The sequence below is a fragment of the Schistocerca serialis genome, chromosome 10, assembly GCF_023864345.2.
Source record: "Schistocerca serialis cubense isolate TAMUIC-IGC-003099 chromosome 10, iqSchSeri2.2, whole genome shotgun sequence".
Lineage (NCBI taxonomy): Eukaryota > Metazoa > Arthropoda > Insecta > Orthoptera > Acrididae > Schistocerca > Schistocerca serialis.
Window position 1 is genome coordinate 138566925 of NC_064647.1, and position 17987 is coordinate 138584911.

The window sequence follows — 17987 nt, forward strand, 5'->3', positions numbered from 1 at the left end:
GCGAAATCTAGATTGCGGTTTATTGGTAGAATCCTGAAGCGATGCAGTCCTTCAGCCAACGAAATTGCTTACAATACGTTAGTTCGTCCAGTCTTATTGTTCGTCTGTATGAAACCCTTACCAGTTGGGTCTGATTCAAGAGATTGAGAAGGTCCAAAGAAGAGCTGCAAGATTCGTAACTGGTACATTTAGCCACCGCGAGAGAGTTACAAATCTCATAGAAAGTTTGAAGTGGGACACACTTGCAGATAGACGGCGCCCTGAACGGAAGAGACTGCTCACTAAATTCCGAAATCCGATCTTCGCCGAGGATGTAGAGCATATATTATGACCACCAACTGCCAAATCGCGCAATGATCACCATTCAAAGATAAGGGAAATTAGATCTCGTACTGAGGCGTTCAGACAGTCGTTTTTCCCTCACGCGATCCGCGAGTGGAACAGTGGGGGGGGGGGGGGGGGGGGGAGGGGGGGGAATATGACTTTGACGCGAATTGTGCCCTCTGTCACACTCCGCTTGGTGGCTAGCGGAGTTTATATGTAGATGTAGATGTACATGTAGTAGCTCAGGTGTTTTCAAATATGACTTCCAGAACTGAGTGAAGCCAAAATGTTCAGCCCTCTTTTGACACGGAGGTTCGGATGATGTTTTCTCTGCTCTCCCTGTATGCGGTATAAATCTTCGATGGATTCCCTCTTCAAACACCACACACTTCAGCTCCGTTGGCTACTTTGGCACCCACCGTAATAACACAAACAATTAGCCAACGATCGATTCACGTAGCTCCGACGTAATGCACTCACAGCTGTACTACTGACGCTTCGACCACAACTGACGCTTGCAGCATATTTTGGACAATCACAGGTGACTCTCGTGATCAAATGCAAAATCTACATTTATGTTCGAGTCTGCAGTTCTCCCACTGCATCCATAATTCTTTGGAACGCCTGTACATCAGCACTAAAGACATTGAAAATAGATCTTAAATTACGTTTTCCCTGAGACATCTAAGTCTCTAATTTATCTACGATAATGCTGGAAACTAAAGAGGTGAATTAAAATTTGTGCTGCGGCCGGGACTCGAACAAGGGTCTTCTTGCTTACTACGCAGATATGCTGACCATGAATTGGAGTTTGTGTTGGGTAGTCCGTGCACCTATGTTGACCATAGTGCTGTGGTGGTAATGGTCAGCATATCTGCCTATTATGCAAGAAGACCCGGGTTCGAGTTCTGGCCGCATCAGAAATTTTAATTCACTTCTTCAGCTTCCAACGTTAACATTGAAAACAGATATGGGAGGTGTGAACTGATATCAGAAGTAAAGGCTCCTCGTATTCGCCAGCTACTTTCTACACTGCGCAACAAAATTGATGGACAAATTTTTCCTAACTCAGTAAGTGCCTCCCATTACGACGCATAAGCTTGAAACTTAGCTCAAAGATGCCTATAGGCTTCCTATGCAATGACCCTCGACTTCACCCTCGGGGCCGGCCGCGGTGGCCATGCGGTTCTAGGCGCTTCAGTCCGGAACCGCGCTGCGACTACGGTCGCTGGTTCGAATCCTGTCTCGGGCATGGATGTGTGTGATGTCCTTAGGTTAATTAGGTTTAAGTAGTTCTAAGTTCTAGGGGACTGATGATCTCAGATGTTAAGTCCCATAGTGCTCAGAGCCATTTGAATCATTTTGAATCGGACTAACAAACACGAGCCCAACCCTGCAATTGCTACGTGAAACGATCGTGGGTTAATTTTTTGTGCTCGTATGATCGCTGCCTCTGTAACCAAGCGAGCGGAAGTGTTTGGTGTTTGAGGAGGCAAGGCATCGGAGCTGTATACCGCATACAGGTGGAGCACAGAAAACATCTTCCGAGCCACGTTAGAAGACGAGCAGAACATTTAGGGAATTAGAGTATTTGAAATGTGAATTTTATAGCCGGTTATTTGGAAAAACAGTGAATTTGAATCAAATAGAGGCTCCTACGGCCAATGCCAGTTTGAATAAAATCGTTTTGGATGTTAGGTGTTGAGTGTGGTAAGATCTGCCATCACCGACGTGAAGGCAGCGTGACACGTCTTCTGTCTCCGAGCTCTCGAACGACACTACTGAAATTTTACGATCGCAGACACACCTCGTCTCACAACAATGCTTAGAATCGCGCTCCCATGTTTCGCCCTCAGATTGTTACTATCGATATCTGAGTGCCTATCTATTTCCATAGATAATCGTAGAATATTACACAATGCTGTGCGCCCCCGGTAGCTGAGTGCTCCACGTGACGAATTGTCAGTCCTCTGGACACGGGTTGGATTCCCGGCTGGGTCGGGGAATTTTCTCCGCCCAGGGACTGGGTGTTGTGCTGTTTTCGTCATCATCCTTTCATCCTCCATCGACTGCAGGTCGCCCAAGTGGCGTCAAATTGAAAGACCGGCACCCGGCGAAGGGTCTGCCCGGTGGGGGGGCCCTAGCCATACGATTAAATTAAAAAAATAAAACACAATGCAAAGAATAGCCTTAAGTTTGCTGTATTGTTTTCGATACTCATTGTAATATTTAATCAATGCAATGGAGAGTTCTGACACACTCCGTGCAAGGGAAGTCAAAAGACTGGGTGATTCGTGGGTAAAATACAGATGTGACGACGTTCGTATCATCTGATAAAACTATAGTGGTGCTGGACAGGATTGTGGGGAAATTTGATGCCAATGTGAGATCATTAGCCCGCCTTATAGCTCACATATTCATCTGAGCTTTGGCCTTTTTTCGCATGTGTCAGCATCTTGCTGTTTGAAGTGTCATTGAACAAGAAATTAGGTTTGTGCGGCGCGGTTATCAGCGCGTCCGTACAAATTCCGCATCTTTTCACTGTCCGGTTTCGCCACTTGCCAAAATATTAATGAAATGATGAAGACAACACAAACACCCAATGCCAGGACGGAGAAAATCCCCATCGCGGCTGGGAATCGAACACGGGACCTTGTGATCCAGAGGCAGCAGCGCTAACAACTAGCCCCCAAGCTGCAGACAAGCGGCATCGAGCCCCACAGTGACGTCGCAGGGCGACGAGATTTTGCACGGATTCGGAGTGTAAGGGGCTGTTCCCCGCCGGCAGGGTAACTCAGCGTGTTCGGTCAGAGGGCTGCGTGCTCTCTGTAATAAAAAAAAAAAAAACCGAGTCAAGGAATCAACGATAAACTTGAAGGGATGTCTTGTGACGTCCGCATAGATGAAACGCAACGAACTACACTCCTGGAAATGGAAAAAAGAACACATTGACACCGGTGTGTCAGACCCACCATACTTGCTCCGGACACTGCGAGAGGGCTGTACAAGCAATGATCACACGCACGGCACAGCGGACACACCAGGAACCGCGGTGTTGGCCGTCGAATGGCGCTAGCTGCGCAGCATTTGTGCACCGCCGCCGTCAGTGTCAGCCAGTTTGCCGTGGCATACGGAGCTCCATCACAGTCTTTAACACTGGTAGCATGCCGCGACAGCGTGGACGTGAACCGTATGTGCAGTTGACGGACTTTGAGCGAGGGCGTATAGTGGGCATGCGGGAGGCCGGGTGGACGTACCGCCGAATTGCTCAACACGTGGGGCGTGAGGTCTCCACAGTACATCGATGTTGTCGCCAGTGGTCGGCGGAAGGTGCACGTGCCCGTCGACCTGGGACCGGACCGCAGCGACGCACGGATGCACACCAAGACCGTAGGATCCTACGCAGTGCCGTAGGGGACCGCACCGCCACTTCCCAGCAAATTAGGGACACTGTTGCTCCTGGGGTATCGGCGAGGACCATTCGCAACCGTCTCCATGAAGCTGGGCTACGGTCCCGCACACCGTTAGGCCGTCTTCCGCTCACGCCCCAACATCGTGCAGCCCGCCTCCAGTGGTGTCGCGACAGGCGTGAATGGAGGGACGAATGGAGACGTGTCGTCTTCAGCGATGAGAGTCGCTTCTGCCTTGGTGCCAATGATGGTCGTATGCGTGTTTGGCGCCGTGCAGGTGAGCGCCACAATCAGGACTGCATACGACCGAGGCACACAGGGCGAACACCCGGCATCATGGTGTGGGGAGCGATCTCCTACACTGGCCGTATACCACTGGTGATCGTCGAGGGGACACTGAATAGTGCACGGTACATCCAAACCGTCATCGAACCCATCGTTCTACCATTCCTAGACCGGCAAGGGATCTTGCTGTTCCAACAGGACAATGCACGTCCGCATGTATCCCGTGCCACCCAACGTGCTCTAGAAGGTGTAAGTCAACTACCCTGGCCAGCAAGATCTCCGGATCTGTCCCTCATTGAGCATGTTTGGGACTGGATGAAGCGTCGTCTCACGCGGTCTGCACGTCCAGCACGAACGCTGGTCCAACTGAGGCGCCAGGTGGAAATGGCATGGCATGCCGTTCCACAGGACTACATCCAGCATCTCTACGATCGTCTCCATGGGAGAATAGCAGCCTGCATTGCTGCGAAAGGTGGATATACACTGTACTAGTGCCGACATTGTGCACGCTCTGTTGCCTGTGTCTATGTGCCTGTGGTTCTGTCAGTGTGATCATGTGATGTATCTGACCCCAGGAATGTGTCAATAAAGTTTCCCCTTCCTGGGACAATGAATTCACGGTGTTCTTATTTCAATTTCCAGGAGTGTATATCGAACAAAATGAGAGGAAAAAGAAAAAAAAAGAATGGTCAGCGCTACAGAATGTCAATCGTAAGGTCTTCGGTTCGATTCCCGGCTGTGTCGGAGATTTTTTCCGCTCAGGAACTGTGTGTTGTGTTGTTCTGATCATCATCATTTCATCCCCGTCGACGCGCAAGTCGCCGAAGTGGCATCAAATCGAAGGACTCGCACCCAGCGAACGGTTTAGCCGACGGGATGTCCTAGCCACAAGACCTTGGACCCAATTTTCAAAACTGCGTCGTATTGGGAGAAAATTGTGGCGTTCCGAAAAAGTGATCCTTTAATTCAGTTGCCCAGTGTAATAATACAGACGGCATGTAGACTGGTTTTTTTTACAGGAGGGAGTCCTGTTCAGTTTTGTAACGGCAGAGTTATTAAGAATACTGTAACGGAGTATTTTGAACCAAAGTGACGACCTTGTGACCGGTGACGGCAGCAAGTTACGACACGTTATCGCGTGCATTAGCATAAGGCGCGGTACGATGAGAAGGTGAGCAGGCTGTGTCCGGCGCAGGGGACAGGATGAGTTAAGGACGGGTAGCGGGGGACCTTGGAGATTAGCGGCACGCCGGCCGTTGCGGCGACAAGCATCTGTGCACACCGACAGTCCGGCAGCGCCAGACGCGCGCACGCTTTGCGTTATCGCTATCAGCACGACACTGCCTACCTTGTGTATACCGCCAGTGCTCGTTTCATGTGCGGCAGGCAAGAGACCGCGTCAGCCATTGCGCAATACTGGAGTCGTATTGTAAGTACGCTGTTTAGGTTTTCTTATTGGTAACGCCACGTAGCGCTCTGTATGAAAAATCACTGGCTGTGCTGTGTGCAGTCTGTGGCTAGTTTGCATTGTTGTCTGCCATTGTAGTGTTGGGCAGATGGATGTGAACAGCGCGTAGCGTTGAGCAGTTGGAGGTAGAGATGGGCAAACTGAAACACGTAACTGCTTCGAAACAAATGAAACAGTACAATGTAATGTTTCATTACGCTGTTTCGAAACAGTGAAACAGTTTGTGTTTTATAATTTAATAAACCTACACATTTTATCATCTTGAATGTCTACTGTATAAGTATGTCCATATAAACACAAATGAGGCGCGAGAGCGCTAATCATATGGCAGAAAGTATGAAACTATCACTTAGGCGTTTTAGCAGTTCCGTATTTCATGCAGCAAATGCGCTGCATTCGTGTCGTGTCACTTTCATACTTTGCAATTGGCTGAGGACAGCCATAGCTGAAGACAGAAGAACCACCACGAACGGAACTGGAGGTGGGAGCAAACTGCAGAAACAACGGACATGCTACTGGGATTTCCACATTCCGTTAGTATGGGTAATATACCCTTCCTGCTAATTTTTAATGCACACAAAGGGAATCATTGTGGATAATAGGCGCACTGACTATAGACTCACAAATAATGCCAAATAATTCGAATAAATAACAAAATATAACAGAAAAAATTTTTGCCTTTCAAGGTGTTTCGAAACGTTACTATAAATGCACCATGCTTCCCATCCCTTCCTGTTCACCATTACACTACCAGTGATATGTCAAACAGATTGCTTGCAATTATACCTACATCAAATTTGTATATATGTCTAATAACTGTCACTCTACGCCTTTTTTTTTGTTCAAAATGTTGTAGGCTTACTTGCGTTTCTTAATATGATTACTGTACATGAACAGAGAAGCGTATGTTATAAAAAAAGTGTAATTTAACTGAATGATTTCCACATATTTATTATTTTGAATGTGAATAGTATGCGTTGTTTTATTGTTTGGTTAGTGTTTATAAAGCAGATGTTACGTCATTTCGGAATAGGACAGTCAGCTACAAATGAAGCTTTATTTTCGGATATCTTAAGCTTCATGCTATTGGTTGTCAAAAAGATTTCGACACTCTTGAAAGTGTTTCACGAAGTGGTATGTTGTGTTTCAGTACCTGTGCCGAGCCCGAATCTCGTCCGACACAGAGTGGAATGAAACATCACTGTTTCGATACAATTACTCCGTTCCAAGCACAGGTGGAATCAAACAGCCTTATTTTGAAACAACGATACAGTTTCTGTGTGTGGCCCGAGTTCGAATCTGGTCCGGTTATCCGAGACAGGGGCGGAATGAAACACCACTGTTTGGAAACAGTGAACCACAGCCGTTCCGAAACACTGAAACAGTTCCACGTATGGATACACTGTATCGAAACATAGAAACAGTCGCCAAGTCTAGTTGGAGGTGAGCCGCCAGCAGTGGTGGATGTGGGGAGAGAGATGGCGGAGTTTTGAAATTTGTAAGACTGGATGTCATGAACTGCTATATACATTATGACTTTTGAACACTATTGAGGTAAATACACTCCTGGAAATGGAAAAAAGAACACATTGACACCGGTGTGTCAGACCCACCATACTTGCTCCGGACACTGCGAGAGGGCTGTACAAGCAATGATCACACGCACGGCACAGCGGACACACCAGGAACCGCAGTGTTGGCCGTCGAATGGCGCTAGCTGCGCAGCATTTGTGCACCGCCACCGTCAGTGTCAGCCAGTTTGCCGTGGCATACAGAGCTCCATCGCAGTCTTTAACACTGGTAGCATGCCACGACAGCGTGGACGTGAACCGTATGTGCAGTTGACGGACTTTGAGCGAGGGCGTATAGTGGGCATGCGGGAGGCCGGGTGGACGTACCGCCGAATTGCTCAACACGTGGGGCGTGAGGTCTCCACAGTACATCGATGTTGTCGCCAGTGGTCGGCGGAAGGTGCACGTGCCCGTCGACCTGGGACCGGACCGCAGCGACGCACGGATGCACGCCAAGACCGTAGGATCCTACGCAGTGCCGTAAGGGACCGCACCGCCACTTCCCAGCAAATTAGGGACACTGTTGCTCCTGGGGTATCGGCGAGGACCATTCGCAACCGTCTCCATGAAGCTGGGCTACGGTCCCGCACACCGTTAGGCCGTCTTCCGCTCACGCCCCAACATCGTGCAGCCCGCCTCCAGTGGTGTCGCGACAGGCGTGAATGGAGGGACGAATGGAGACGTGTCGTCTTCAGCGATGAGAGTCGCTTCTGCCTTGGTGCCAATGATGGTCGTATGCGTGTTTGGCGCCGTGCAGGTGAGCGCCACAATCAGGACTGCATGCGACCGAGGCACACAGGGCCAACACCCGGCATCATGGTGTGGGGAGCGATCTCCTACACTGGCCGTACACCACTGGTGATCGTCGAGGGGACACTGAATAGTGCACGGTACATCCAAACCGTCATTGAACCCATCGTTCTACCATTCCTAGACCGGCAAGGGAACTTGCAGTTCCAACAGGACAATGCACGTCCGCTTGTATCCCGTGCCACCGAATGTGCTCTAGAAGGTGTAAGTCAACTACCCTGGCCAGCAAGATCTCCGGATCTGTCCCCCATTGAGCATGTTTGGGACTGCATGAAGCGTCGTCTCACGCGGTCTGCACGTCCAGCACGAACGCTGGTCCAACTGAGGCGCCAGGTGGAAATGGCATGGCAAGCCGTTCCACAGGACTACATCCAGCATCTCTACGATCGTCTCCATGGGAGAATAGCAGCCTGCATTGCTGCGAAAGGTGGATAAACACTGTACTAGTGCCGACATTGTGCATGCTCTGTTGCCTGTGTCTATGTGCCTGTGGTTCTGTCAGTGTGATTATGTGATGTATCTGACCCCAGGAATGTGTCAATAAAGTTTCCCCTTCCTGGGACAATGAATTCATGGTGTTCTTATTTCAATTTCCAGGAGTGTACATTGTTTGTTCTTTATCAAAATCTTTCATTTGCTAACTATGCCTATTAGTAGTTAGTGCCTTCAGTAGTTTGAATCTTTTATTTAGCTGGCAGTAGTGGCGCTCGCTGTATTGCAGTAGTTCGAGTAACGAAGATTTTTGGTGAGGTAAGTGATTTGTGAAAGGTATAGGTTAATGTTAGTCAGGGCCATTCTTTTGTAGGGATTTTTGAAAGTCAAATTGCGTTGCGCTAAAAATATTGTGTGTCAGTTTAAGCACAGTCATGTATAATTGTTCTAAGGGGACGTTTCAGTATACGAGGGTGGTTCAATAAGTAATGGAACACATTTATTTCCTCTGAAAAAATGCGTCAGTTGTTCTGGGATATCGCGGAATATTCTCGCTTCAGTTCCGTGAAGTTCCGGCAGGGGACGGAGCTATTCACAGCCTTCAGAACGGCGCCTAAAACGGAAGAATGTTCCAACCAGAGAGATGACATTGAGTAACCTTTGGCGGAAAACCAGACGTGACAGATATTCATAGGCGCACACAGACTGTCTGGAGACAGCTGACTGAGCCGTGGCTGGCTCGTGTTAAGCTCTGCATTGAACCTTGCTTGCTATTCTGTGATTAGTTCCATAGAGTAAGTAACTCTGGAGTGAGCACTCACATGCGCAGAACAGATTTTGTGTTGTCAACATACATTGCCGGCCTGGTCACGTGTTCTCGGGACGTCGTGTGCTTGTCCGTATAGCGCCCTGTATATTTAGAATGTCACTACATCCCTAGTACAGACGGATTCTTTTCGTACGCGTCGTGGATTATTTACATATGTTACGCAGACATTTTAACCGTATCCATTTGATACCGGGAATAAACCAGCTACGTAACTTTTAAGGGCAAGTGATACTACATATTGCTTCTTTGCAATAGGTGTCATAGTTCAGATGCACTCGATGTTTGGTAGTTTTTGGTATGATACCGCACTTTATAATATTACAGAGCCTGAAGTACATTTTTGCAGTGATAGTCCTGCAAAACGATTTGACAGTACGTTAGTACTTTCGCACGAATTTGCCACACATTAGCGATTATATCCCTGCTAATTCGTCCTTTTTTCTTGTATATCTGCGTATTTATTTTCTCGTTTTTGCGACCTAAACTACAACTTTTCTTACTGGTGGCACTTTGAAGTATTTATTTAACGCATTTTACGTACTTGCTCCCAGTTTATTAAATAAATAGTAGACTGAGTAATCTATATACATAATCGACAAATCACTGATAAAAGCATGGAGGATAGTATTTACTGAAACAACAAACCTTTCCTTTTCCTGTTCCACTAGCAAATTTACGAGAGGAAGCGATTGTTTGTAAGCTTTTGTACGAGCCGTAATATCTATTATATAGTCATAAAATCGTAGAAAAATAGGTCTACAGAATCAAGTCTTAATTATAATGCGTCTCGAAATTTTTAAACGTATACAGTGTCTCTTACTAAAATGAAAACTATAATTAGAGCTATATGGAATGTACCCATGAAAAGTTACTATCCCTCCATTCACATATTTTTCTTTGCATCCGTAGCAACAACAGTAATTCACCATCGCTATTACACTATCAACAAACGGTGGAACACAAGAAAAACTCTTGGTATTATAAACTTCAAACGCTGCAGAAAGCACACACGCACAGCGAAGTCCCGAGATCACGTGACAATCCTGGTTTAATGTTGACAACATGCGCAGAACGCAATGCTCACTCCAGAGATATTTACTCTATGAATAGTTCAAAGGGCTCTGAACACTATGGGACTTAACATCTGACGCCATCAGTCCCCTAGAACTTAGAACTACTTAAACCTAACTAACCTAAGGATATCACACACATCCATGCCCGAGGCCGGATTCGAACCTGCGACTGCAGCGGTCGCACACTGAAGCGCCTAGAACCGCTCGGCCACCAGCGGCCGGCATTCTGTGATTAGTCTCACGCCGTTATGGTGATTATGCTGTTATCCTCTCTCTCCGTGAGTCTCAGCAGCAGCGCGTATGGATATTCGCATCCTTGTACTATCTTTGGCATCGCGATTATAGTTTCCGGTTGTGCCGTGTGCGGGTGTTTAGTCAGTTGGCGTGGAGCAGCGAGGACGTCTCCGTGGTGCGTGTCTGGCCGGGACCGCCGGCGGCGTCCATGTGTGGTCGGAGTGTGAGGGGCTGTTCTCATTACCACGAGGTCCGTGGCTCACCGATCTTGGACACGAAAGTTGAGTCTTTACTTAATCTACCAGCCAGCCCCAACTTTCTCATTGTGTCGTTTGAATTTCGTTGTGGGCTGTTGGGACATTCCCGCGAGGAACAATGTGTGTCTTTAAGTTGGCGAAATTCTAGCCAACCCCCCCCCCCCTCCCTCCCCCCCCAGCGGAATCTTCCGCGTTGTGGTTACCTGCCCTGGCCATTGACGTAAATTCAGGCAGTGTATTTTCCTCGTCGTGTTGTGGTTGTCCAGCATGGCGTATAGTTTGACAGCTGAATGTGTAATTCGTCGTGGGTGCCGATACTTTCTGTGTTGTTCCGTTGAACTCCCTGTTGTGTGCTGGTCGGGTGGAGTGGAAGTTATGCTGTCACTTGGTCTGTTGACTGTCTGTCGCTTGGGTTGCCGCCAGATTGTTGAGAGTTACTGGGCGGTCTGCCTGTCTCACCCAAGCGAGTGTTAGTGTTTGAATTCCAGACCGACCCTTGGAAACTTCTGAGCGCCGTTTGATGTGCTCCCTTTTCTTATTTGTCCTTGTTGTTTGTTTCTCTATGGCTTCTAGTCGACTTTAAATTAAAGTTGTTTTGCCCTTAAGGCGTGAGATTGTTTGGGCCTTCAGCCTAATTTAGAGAAATGTTTTAAGATGAGGCCTTCTGCCTTTTAAAATTCAAATTCCTGTTTTTGAGTCTTAAGTGATTAAAGTTATTTTGCCCTTGAGGCGTGAGATTCAAAGGCACATTTAGCCGGGAATGGAGTTCTAAACTTAATGTTTGGCTTGTTCTGTTTTTAATGTATCTTTATTCTTGTAATGTTTTTCAAATGAATAAAGTAGTATATTCGAGTGTAACTGACAGCCACTCATTTTGGACCCTTTCCACAAATCGAACATTCTGTCCTGTCCTACGGGTATAGCAGGGGGTCTCACTGACGGTGAACGAAAGCACACTCAGTCGTCGAGCGAGGCGTCTGTCATCGTCGCAACAAGCTCCTCCCACGTGCCAACCGGCCGCCACAGCTGTGACTCCTCCAATGCTGGAACGTGCGGACACTCTCACTCCAGGTCGTCGATGGGTCACAGTCAGACGCCTCGCTGCTCAGCTGGACTCCTCTGTCGGTAGTGCTGGCACGATCTTCCATCGGCTTCGGCACTCGGAGGTTCCTCGCCTCCTAAGAGAAGACTGTAAAGAATAGCGAAGGGCCATCTGTGCGGAACTGCTTGCCTGTTCCGAGGCTCATCGTGAAATTTTTTCGTCAAAGAACGTCGCAGGCGATGAAACACGGGTTCATCGCTTCAAACAGGAAAAAAATTATCTATCTACGGAGTGCCCACACCACCTCTCCTCCAAACAAAACTTTCAAAGCCACACCTCAGTTGATAAAGTCGTGGCATCGGTCTTCTGGGACTCTGAATGGGTTATTCTGCTTGATGTCCTCCCTCGTGGTGCAACGATCAACTCTGAAGTGTATTCTGCTATCCCCAGGAAACTGAAGAAACGGCTTCAGCATGTTCGTCGCCACAAAAATGTAAACCAACTTCTACTTCTCTATGACAACACAAGCTCTCACACAAAGCTGCATACCCGAGAGGAGGTCAAAAAAACTGCGCTGCACCGTGCTTCCTCGTCCACTCCACAGCCTGGATCTCGTACTTTCCGACTTCCACCTGTTTGGCCCAATGAATCCGCTGGAAGCAGTACGTGGTTGATGGAGAGTTTATTGATTTGATTTGCTCCGTCCTTGACCAGTAGAATGGTAAACTTCTGGCATACACGCCCCCGCCCCCGCCCCCCCCCCCCTCGCCGCCCGGGGTGGCCGAGCGGTTCTAGGCACTACAGTCTGGAACCGCGCGACCGCTACGGTCGCAGGTTCGAATCCTGCCTCGGGCATAGATGTGTGTGATGTCCTTAGGTTAGTTAGGTTTAAGTAGGTCTAAGTTCTAGGGGACTGATGAACTCAGACGTTAAGTCCCATAGTGCTCGGAGCCATTTCAACCTACCCCGCCGGCCGGAGTGGCCGTGCGGTTCTAGGCGCTACAGTCTGGAGCCGAGCGACCGCTACGGTCGCAGGTTCGAATCCTGCCTCGGGCACGGATGTCTGTGATGTCCTTAGTTTAGTTAGGTTTAATTAGTTCTAAGTTCTAGGCGAATGATGACCTCAGAAGTTAAGTCGCATAGTGCTCAGAGCCATTTGAACCATTTGAACCTCCCCCCTCCCCCGTAAGATGGCGTGAGACCATCGCACTGAACGGACAATATGTTGAAAAACAGTGTTTCGTAACTAAAAGAGTGGGGAATAATATGGTTTATTGGATTTCTGAAGAAAACCAACCTACTTATGTTGCATTACTTATTGAACTGACAGTTTTTTTACGCCACAAAGGGACCGTTGCCTTTGTATGTGACATAAATTTCAAAGTGTTACGTCTACCTGTTCATGATAAAAAGGGTTTCTAACAATCGGACAGAGAGACAGACGGACAACAAAGTAATCGATCCAAAAGTATTGTGGATTCTATACTTGCGTTTCGGAGGCAGCTGAACAATTTGAAAGACGGGAGGAATTTGTCTTGAAGCTTTTTAACAGGTAAACGATATGGCATTTCATTTGCTTGCGATAGGTTCTTTCGAGTTTGTACTGCAGTAGCAGGCGCTGATGACCACAAGATGTTCAGAGCCCGACAGTTTTAAATCCATCCATCCATCTGTACTGAAATAGCTCGTACAGTCAAATCACTCCTGTAAAAGATTATGATATGGTGACATTGCGTGACTAGATGGCTTCCCGGAGGGCAAAAGTGAAAGTGTCTCGGAAAACATTGAAATAAGAGCAAAAAAAAAAAAAAGCAACAAATTAGCGATTTATTCCACATCCAAATATCTACAGGATCGAAATTCTTACGTTTTTATTTTCTCGTGCCATCTGTTGAAGCTTTGTTCACCTTATTGGGAAAAAAAATTAATGACACATATCCCGTTCTCCAATCACCGACCTGTTGTGCACAGACGAAACTACTTTTGTTTGGTCATAACTGTGCGTTCTTTGAGTGCTCTGGGAGAAGGTTCACCAAACTACAACACATGAGCTATTAGTGCAGTTTACTACATAAATGAATAAAAGATTACTTAGCTATTTGTTGATAATTTACAACTGTCACAGACTAGCAAAGCATCACTTGATGCACTAATTAACAAACAGTTCTCTTGAGGTAAAATGTTCAACCTTTACGAAAGTACAAGTTCATCCGAAACTCTAACAACTCTTTGGTCCTACACGGTAATGCTGATTGCTGTAGCTGAGGTCTCGAACTGGGAGCAAAGCTCTTTGAATCTCAGCTCTATATTGACCTCCCGTGTGAGGGCGCCGCTGTGCTGAGAGGGGAGGTGTGGTCATTGGGAGTGCCTCCCACACATCACTGCAGATTCCAGCAAGACCTCGCTACCGTCTCCGGTTTCGATATGTGTTGTTATATTTGGTGTGGCACCGTGATCTCTGGACGATACTACAGGACCTATTAATGGTAATTAACTATTGTGACCGCCGGCCGGTGTGGCCGTGCGGTTCTAGGCGCTTCAGTCTGGAGCCGCGTGACCGCTACGGTCGCAGGTTCGAATCCTGCCTCGGGCATGGATGTGTGTGATGTCCTTAGGTTAGTTAGGTTTAAGTAGTTCTAAGTTCTAGGGGACTGATGACCTCAAAAGTTAAGTCCCATAGTGCTCAGAGCCATTGGAACCAACTATTTTGACCATAAACATAGTGATTAATATTTCGAATTACAGAAAAGTGAAATATCAGAAGGGAAGGAAGAAAAGAATTGAAAGTATGTCTGATGTTATTTCTGTGATTACAATATCGAGTAGAATCTAGAAACATGTCGGTAGTATGAGTCCACTTATCAATATGATGTTGCACTCGCTCTGGCCTCGAAGCACGCAATGATTCGATAACGAACAGTGTCACAGGGCGCCGAATCCTCTCGGAGGCAAGCTCGACTACAACTGTAAGTCGTTTTTAACGTACTGGATACTGACACTTGGGCAAAGTTGATGTGTTAGCTGGTGCAGCAAGTGTTCTGTTGGGGAAAGATCTGGTAATCTTGCTGGCCATGGGAGTACCTTAACATCATGCAAACAATTTATAGAGACACGTGCAAGATGTGGACGACCATTGTCCTGTTGAAAAATGGCGCCACGAAACTGTCACATGAGACACGATACGGAAGACTGCAGGATGTGCGTGACGTACTGGTGTGCCACCAGAGTTCCCTCATTCGCTACGAGCTGTTGCCTAAAGTCATATTTGATTGCTCCTCACACTATGACAACAGGAATAATTGTACTTTGCCTCTCCAAAACATTGGCAGAATGGGAACTCTCTCCAGGTCACCTCCATACACTGACAGTTGTCTTCCGGAGTAGTGCAGAACCGCGATTCGTCACTGAACCCAATGCAGTGCTCTGATTTGAACCATTATAAATGGTCCTGAAAACATGCGACTGTGAAAACAATAGCTTTGTTTATAAGTAACTCATCTGCTACCAGTCATGATTTTCTTTATTTTATTTTTCGCACGACGCGTTTCGGGAAGTGATTCCCATTTTCAAGTGCGTTTTTTGTGTTTGTTACGCCATTTCTATGTGATGTTGTCAATGTGTAAGAGTCTGCTCCATTTTGTTGACTTTACTGCAATATACAGGGTGAGTCACCTAACAATACCGCTGGATATATTTCGTAAACCACATCAAATACTGACGAATCGATTCCACAGACCCAACGTGAGGAGAGGGGCTAGTGTAATTTGTTAATACAAACATAAAAAATGCACGGAAGTATGTTTTTTAACACAATCCTACTTTTTTTTATATGGAACCACATTAGTTTTGTTAGCACATCTGAACATATAAACAAATTTGTTGCATCGTAAAATGTTAATTACATCCGGAGATATTGTAACCTAAAGTTGACGCTTGAGTACCACTCCTCCGCTGTTCGATCGTGTGTATCGGAGAGCACCGAATTACGTAGGGATCCAAAGGGAACGGTGATGGACCTTAGGTACAGAAGAGACTGGAACAGCACATTACGTCCACATGCTAACACCTTTTTATTGGTCTTTTTCACTGACGCACATGTACATTACCATGAGGGGTTTCAATTACGGAGTGGAATAGAGTGTGTCCCGACATGTCAGGCCAATAGATGTTCATTGTGGTGGCCATCATTTGCTGTACACAATTGCAATCTCTGGCGTAATGAATGTCGTACACGCCGCAGTACATTTGGTGTAATGTCGCCGCAGGCTGCCACAATACGTTGTTTCATATCCTCTGGGGTTGTAGGCACATCACGGTACACATTCTCCTTTATCGTACCCCACAGAAAGAAGTCCAGAGGTGTAAGATTAGGAGAACGGGCTGGCCAATTTATGTGTCCTCTACGTCCTATGAAACGCCCGTCGAACATCCTGTCAAGGGTCAGCCTAGTGTTAATTGCGGAATGTGCAGGTGCACCATCATGCTGATACCACATACGTCGACGCGTTTCCAGTGGGACATTTTCGAGCAACGTTGGCAGATCATTCTGTAGAAACGCGATGTATGTTACAACACGCAACTGAACGTCGGAGGTTTCAAGCGTCAACTTTAGGTTACAATATCTCCGGATGTAATTAACATTTTACAATGCAACAAACGACACTGATTACATATTTGTTTATATTTTCAGATGTGCTAACAAAACTAATGTGGATCCATATAAAAAACGTAGGTTTGTGTTAAAAAACATACTTCCGTGCATTTTTTTGTGGTTTGTATTAAGCAATTACACTAGCCCCTCTCCTCACGTACGGTCTGTGGAATCGGTTCGTCAGTATTTGATGTGGTTTACGAAATATATCCAGCGGTAATGTTAGGTGACTCACCCTGTATAAGAAAACACGCGATTTTTATTTGGTTGTCGATCTTTTTGTGAAGTTAGTGGCGAAATTTAGAAGAATCTGTACCTACAGTTTCCTTATGGTCCATTTATGCAGAGTCTCACACACACTAAACATCACACACAACTTGTTGTACAATTTTAAACATCGAAAATGTTTTACATAAACAAAACAGTTACACAGATGTTCCTACAAGCGATGACGTTAGAGGTCTTCGACAGAGTATGATATGCTTCTGTACAGAGGTTATTAACCTTAACAGTTTTCGTCATAATTTGCTTGTATCTATTTTACAATTGTGCTTACTTCTATGTGTTGTTATTTTTATTTAAGTATACTGTCGAAACATCTGAAGAAATTCACTAAGTCACTTTCAAGTTTTTGGTTTAATATTTTATCTTCATATTATCTGTAATGTGAATATATATCCAGTTCTTCTAGCAAATCCATTTTATGTCCTTTATTTAGTCGGTGGAGTACGTTGACATTTTGCTCTATTTTTCCAAATGGGTGTCCAGTATTATGTATATGTGTTGCTATGGCTGACGCAGTGTGTTTGTTGTGTTTGTACGCTTTTAAGTGCTCTGTCTACCTGGTATTGAAATTTTGGCCTGTTTGTCCCAGGTAGAACATGGAGCACTCCTGCCACGTTACCTTGTATATTCCAGAGTCAGAGTATGGATCATGCGTACACTTTATATTATGTATTAGTTTTTGTTGTAGTTTATTAGATGTAGAAAACCCCATTTTTACTTTGTGATTTTTGAAAATATTTGCAGTACTCTGTGATACATTGCCAATGTATGGGATTCTAGATATACACTCCTGGAAATTGAAATAAGAACACCGTGAATTCATTGTCCCAGGAAGGGGAAACTTTATTGACACATTCCTGGGGTCAGATACATCACATGATCACATTGACAGAACGACAGGCACATAGACACAGGCAACAGAGCATGCACAATGTCGGCACTAGTACAGTGTATATCCACCTTTCGCAGCAATGCAGGCTGCTATTCTCCCATGGATACGATCGTAGAGATGCTGGATGTAGTCCTGTGGAACGGCTTGCCATGCCATTTCCACCTGGCGCCTCAGTTGGACCAGCGTTCGTGCTGGACGTGCAGACCGCGTGAGACGACGCTTCATCCAGTCCCAAACATGCTCAATGGGGGACAGATCCGGAGATCTTGCTGGCCAGGGTAGTTGACTTACACCTTCTAGAGCACGTTGGGTGGCACGGGATACATGCGGACGTGCATTGTCCTGTTGGAACAGCAAGTTCCCTTGCCGGTCTAGGAATGGTAGAACGATGGGTTCGATGACGGTTTGGATGTACCGTGCACTA